Source organism: Hordeum vulgare, chromosome 4H (genome assembly GCF_904849725.1).
Source record: "Hordeum vulgare subsp. vulgare chromosome 4H, MorexV3_pseudomolecules_assembly, whole genome shotgun sequence".
Taxonomy (NCBI): Eukaryota; Viridiplantae; Streptophyta; class Magnoliopsida; order Poales; family Poaceae; genus Hordeum; species Hordeum vulgare.
In genome coordinates this window covers 286,908,099-286,914,417 of record NC_058521.1, presented here as the reverse complement: position 1 = coordinate 286,914,417, position 6,319 = coordinate 286,908,099, and positions in this window count along the sequence as shown.

Here is a 6,319-nt window from a genome sequence, read left to right as displayed (position 1 = left end):
TCGTTCTTGTTGTCGTTGTTGTTGTTGCTGTCGTACTTGTCATTGTTGTCGTTATTCTCGTCATTATCATTGTTATCGTCGTCGTCATCGTAGTCATTGTCGTTTTGGAAATCATTGTTGTTGTTGTTGTAGCTGTTGCTGCTGCTGATGTTGCTTTTGTTGTTGTTGTTGTTGTCGTCATCATCGTCATCATCGTCGTCCTCGTCCTCGTCGTCATCGTCGTCGTTGTCGTCGTAGTAGTAGTAGTAGTAGTTGTTGTTGTTTTTGTTGTTGTTGTTGTTGTTTTTGTTGTTGTTGTTGTTGTTGGTGTTGTTGTTCTTGTTCTCGTCGTCGTCGTAGTTGTTGTCATCGTCATCGTCATCGTCGTCATCGTCATTGTTCTAGTTGTTGCTGTTGTTGTTGTTGTTGTTGTTGTTGTTGTTGACGTTGTCGTTTTTATCGTTGTTTTTGTTATTGTCGTTGTTGTCATTGTTCTCATCATTATCATTGTTGTCGTCTCTGTCATCGTCATCATCGTGGTTGTTGTTGTTGTTGTTGTTGTTGTTGTTGTTGTCGTCGTCGTCGTTCTTGTTGTCGTTGTTGTTGTTGGTGTCGTAGTTGTCATTGTTGTCGTTATTCTCGTCATTGTCATTGTTATCGTCGTTGTCGTCGTCGTCATCGTAGTCATTGTCGTTTTGGAAATCATTGTTGTGGTTGTTGTTGTTGTTGTTGCTGCTGCTGATATTGCTTTTGTTGTTGTTGTTGTCGTCGTCATCGTCGTCGTCGTCGTAGTAGTAATTGTAGTTGTTGCTATTGTTGTTGTTGTTGATGATGTTGTTGTTGTTGTTGTTGTTGTTGTTGTTGTTGTCGTCATCGTTGCCGTCGTCATTGTTATCATCATCATCGTTATCGTCGTGATCGTCATTGTTCTAGTTGTGGTTCCTGTTATTGTTCTTGTTGTTGTTGCTGTTGTCGTTGTTGTCTTCATTGTTGTTGATGTTGTCATTGTTGTTGTTTTTGTTATTGTTATTGTTGTTGTTGTTGTTGTTGTTGTTCTTTTTGTTGTTGTTGTTGTCATTTTTGTTGTTGTCGTCGTCGTCGTCGTCGTCGTTGTTGTTGTTGTTGTTGTTGTTGTCATTGTTGTTGTTTTTGTATTGTGTTTGTTGTTGTTGTTGTTGTTGTTGTTGTTGTTGTTGTCGTTTTTGTCATTGTTGTTGTCATTGTCGTTGCTCTCATCATTATCGTTATTGTCGTCGTCGTCGTCATGGTTGTTGTTCTTGTTGTTGTTGTTGTTGTTTTTGTTGTTGTTGTTGCTTATGTTGTTATTGTTATTGTTGTTGTGGTTGTTCCTGTTGTTGTTGTTGTTGTTGTTGTTGTTGTTGTTGTTGTTGTTGTTGTTGTTGTCGTCGTCATTGTCGTCGTCGTCGTCTTCGTTGTTGTTGTTGTTGTTGTTGTTGTTATTGTTGTTGTTGTTGTTGTTGTCGTTGTCGTCGTCGTCTTCTTTGTTGTTCTCATTGTTGTTGTTGTTGTTGTTGTTGTTGTTGTTGTCGTTGTTGTTGTCGTTGTTGTCATTGTTGTCGTTAATGTCGCTTTTGTCGTAACCGTTTTTATTGTGGTGGTTGTTGTTGTTGTTTTTGTTTTTGTTGTAGTTGTTGTTCTTGTCGTCGCCGTCGTTGTCGTCTTTGTTGTTGTTGTTATTTTCATTGTTGTTGGTTTTGCCGTTGTTATTGTTATTTGTTGTTGTTGTTGTTGTTGTTGTTGTTGTTGTTGTGGTTGTCGTTTTTATCGTTGTTGTTGTTATTGTCGTTGTTGTCATTGTTCTCATCAATAGCGTTGTTGTCGAATCTGTCGTTGTCGTCGTCATCGTGGTTGTTGTTGTTGTTGTTGTTGTCGTCGTCGTCGTCGTTCTTGTTGTCGTTCTTGTTGTTGCTGTCATTGTCATTGTTATCATCGCTGTTGTCGTCGTCATAGTCATTGTCGTTTTGGAAATCATCGTTTTGTTGTTGTTGTTGTTGCTGCTGCTGATGTTGCTTTTGTTGTCGTTGTTGTCGTCGTCATCGTCGTCTTCATCATCGTCGTCGTCGTCATCATCGTCATCGTCGTCGTCGTCGTAGTGTTTGCTATTGTTTTTGTTGTTGTTATTGTTGTTGTTGTTGTTGTTGTTGTTGTTGTTGTTGTCGTCGTCCTCGTCGTCGTCGTTGTCATCGTCATCGTCATCGTCATTGTTCTAGTTGTTGTTGTTGTTGTCGTTGTTGTCTTCATTGTTGTTGATGTTGTCATTGTCGTTGTGTTTGTTATTGTTATTGTTATTGTTGTTGTTGTTGTTGTTGTTGTTGTTGTTGTTGTTGTTGTCATTGTTGTTGTTGTTGTTGTTGTCGTCGTTGTTATTGTTGTTGTTGTTGTTGTCATTGTTGTTGTTTATGTATTGTTATTGTTGTTGTTGTTGTCGTTGTTGTTATTGTTGTTTTGCTGTTGTCGTTTTTGTCGTTGTTGTTGTTATTGTCGTTGTTCTCATCATTATTGTTGTTCTCGTCTCTGTCGTCGTCGTCGTCGTCATCATGGTTGTTGTTACTGTTGTTGTTGTTGTTTTTGTTGTTGTTGTTCTTGTTGTTGTTGTTGTTGTAGTTGTTGCCATTGTCGTTTTTATCGTTGTTGTTGTTATTGTCGTTGTTGTCATTGTTCTCATCATTATCGTTGTTGTAATCTCTGTCGTCGTCGTCATCGTGGTCGTTGTTGTTTTAGTTGTTGTTGTCGTCGTCGTCGTTCTTGTTGTCGTTGTTGTTGTTGCTGTCGTAGTTGTCATTGTTGTCGTTATTCTCGTCATTGTCATTGTTATCGTCGTTGTCGTCGTCATCGTAGTCATTGTCATTTTGGAAATCATTGTTGTGGTTGTTGTTGCTGTTGTTGCTGCTGATGTTGCTTTTGTTGTTGTTGTTGTCGTCGTCATCGTCGTCGTCGTCGTCGTCATCGTCGTCGTCGTCGTAGTAGTCGTTGTTGCTATTGTTGTTGTTGTTGTTGATGATGTTGTTGTTGTTGTTGTCGTTGTTGTCGTCGTCGTCGTCGTCGTTGTTGTCATCGTCATCGTCATCGTCGTCATCGTCATTGTTCTAGTTGTGGTTCTTGTTGTTGTTCTTGTTGTTGTTATCTTCATTGTTTTTTATGTTGTCATTGTTGTTGTTTTTGTTATTGTTATTGTTATTGTTGTTGTTGTTGTTGTTCTTTTTTTTGTTGTTGTTGTTGTTGTTGTCATTTTTGTTGTTGTTGTCGTCGTCGTCGTCGTTGTTGTCGTTGTTGTCATTGTTGTTGTTTTTGTATTGTGTTTGTTGTTGTTGTTGCAGTTGTCGTTTTTGTCGTTGTTGTTGTTATTGTCGTTGTTCTCATCATTATCGTTGTTGTCGTCGTCGTCATGGTTGTTGTTATTGTTGTTGTTGTTGTTGTTGTTGTTGTTGTTGTTGTTGTTATTTGTAACATCCCAAAATTATAAATTTTGGAATGTTAATATAATTATTAGATTGATTGTTTGTTTGTTTGCTGAGTGACTGAAACTTGTGCGAAATTTGAAACTTTTCGAAACTTTTGAATGAGAGGGAATAACATCACTTTCCCCTTCTCCGGTGAATTCAAATTAAAGCTTTTAAAAGCAACGAGAGAAGAGGACATGACTTCTTCAATTATACAGAATTTGAACGGAGATATTTGCGATGAATTCATTTGCTTTTCCATTTTTCCATCGCGCAAGAAATGTCCGGAGAAAACTCTCTTGGACGCAAGAGAGAGAGCGGAGGAAAATGACACTCCAAAAGTGCGGGCAAATCTCTGAAGTAATTGAGCAAAGAAAACCCAAAATTCTTTTGCAAAAAGAAATAAAGCAAATTGGGAATTTCTGAGTAGAGCAAAGAAATAAATTTCAAGTAGAGCAAAGAAATAAAGCAAATTGGGAATAGAGCAAAAAATTTCAAGTTTTTATTTTGGCTTTAAAAAAATGTTATTCGAGTAGAGGTTCTTTTTCTGATTTTTTTTATATATAATGCCATATATAAATATATTGATTTATTTTCTTTCTTTGGCTTTTATATTTTTCTGTTTGGAAAGGTTTAAAAAAGAAAAAAAATCTTTTTTTTCTTTAACCCCCACTGGCCCGAGCCCCTTTTTCCGTGGGATCGAATCCCTTGAAACCTGCTGCCGCCCCCTGCATTTTCCCTCCCTCCTCCTCACTGCCAAGTGGCCCCTCCCCCACCCGAACCCTCTCCTCCCCACGTCGTCACCTTCCTCTCCCCTCGTCTCCTTCCTTCGTTTCTCTGCACCGAAACCTCCCCAGGGAACCGAGATTTCTTTCCCTACACATCCAGTATTCCCTCTCCTCCCTTAACTCTCCCTCCCTCCTCTCTCTGCCCGAGCCACCTCCCCCCCGTCACCTTCCTTCGCCGCCTCCCTCCCCCTTCCTTCTCTGCTCCCGAGCCGAGACCACCAAGGATCGCCTCCCAGTACTCCCTCTCTCCTTTCCTTAGCCCGAGCCCCTCCTAGCCTATATGAAGACCGCCCCAGCGCCGCCCCGTTCCCGCCCTAACCTAGCCGCCGCCGCCTCCCCATTTTCCCGCCCCCGGAGCTCTCCCTCGCCGCCCGAGCCACAACTCGCCGGAGCAGCAGCAGCAGCGAGCTGCACCTTCGGCCTCGCCCTGGAGGAGCCCCTCCCCGAGCCCTCTCCGTCCCCGCCGCCTCCCTCTCGGAGGAGGACCCCGCCGCCGCCTCCCCCGAAGCCCTCCACCGCCCCGGAGCTCCCCTTCCTCGTCGGCAGCGACGTCCCTCGCCGGTGCAAAGCTACTGCCGTCCAGGTAGCTTCTGCCTCCTTCTTCCTCTCTGTAATCTCTCTCTTCTGTTAGTAGCCGTTAGATCTTGTACTAGTGGCGTGGATTAAATCCCTAGATACCCCTTCGGTCTAACTCAGAAAACCAACGGTTCTTTTGTTCACTTAAGATTTAGCAAGTGGTTTTGCTAGCCTTAGGACGTTTGCTCCTAACCAAGAAATAAACGTTCTCCGCAGCCAACCGTAGCTTGCCACGTGTATCCCTCTTTTAGCACTAGTAGCTGCAGTTTTTCTGTCAAAAATAGCAAAAACAGCAACTTTCAATCTTGTTTTGGCCACAACTTTTTATCCCTAAGTCCAATGACATTGATTCGTTTTCCAGTAGCTCACAAATTTCCTGTAGTTTTTAAATACATATAATTTGTCTATGTTTGAAAGTTTCAAAAATAAGTTAGGTCAGATTTAGTTTAAACCTTGTTCTGCCTATTCCAGGAGTTTAAAAATAGCTTTTCATTTGATTCCTGTTGGTACTGATCACTAGTGATCTTTTGTATTACTGGTAAAAATTTCAGATTTGTTTGAGTACTTTAAATCATTATTTCATATGAAACAATTTCTGTTTTACCTCTTTTAGGATTTCGGCTAATTCATTTTCTACTTTGGTTTTAAAGTATTTTCTTTATTATTTCAGAATGATTATTATGTTTTGTTTCTGTTAGATAAACAGTAGTTTTGCAACAAGTCTCTATTTTAGTTTTATTTGTTTTCATGAAACCAATTCTAGCTCCGTAGTAACGTGCAATTGTTTTCACCGTTGTTTCAAATCTCGTTTGGGAATGCTTTCAAAGGTTTTGTGAAAAACACTTTATTTTATCTTAGTTAAACTTATATCTTAGTTCCTTGTTATTATTTTCTGTTAGACAAAACTATTTAGTGGTTGACGTAGTAGAAGACTCTTTAGTTCCATTTGAAGTTTCTTTCGGTTTCCTATTCGCTCTCTCTTTTGTTTTGATTGCTAGAATGATTGCTAGTATGAGAGCTTATGTGAATGATATGTTTGTTATATAGATTTCATCGGAGAGTGACGACTAGTCTATCAAGTTATTTTCTCGAGAAATTCTTCTTCGTCAACATCACCAGGCAAGTCACTTTGATCATACTATCACCTACGTTTTATGCATTGTAGTTCTACCATCCTATGCCCAATTGCATGCTGCCTAGGTACTTGGAAACTTTAGTATAGATTGTAGTATCATGTGGTAGGCACACAACAACCCCGATACTTGTCCCCGGGACGACAATTTCTTAATGCTATGCTTGAGTAGACGGGTTTTCGGTTGAGTGTATATCACGAGTGATGCGAGGTTGATTAAATAATCAAGACCGGTTAAGACAAGATCTTCAAGACCTCGGACGCAATGCAACACTGGGTGAAGGACGGTTGATCGGCTCCCTGGAAAACCCAGTGGATGCCTGGGATGCTGGAGAGGCCATGACATCCTGCGGAAAGCTTCACCCAGGCTCAAAGAGACGGAC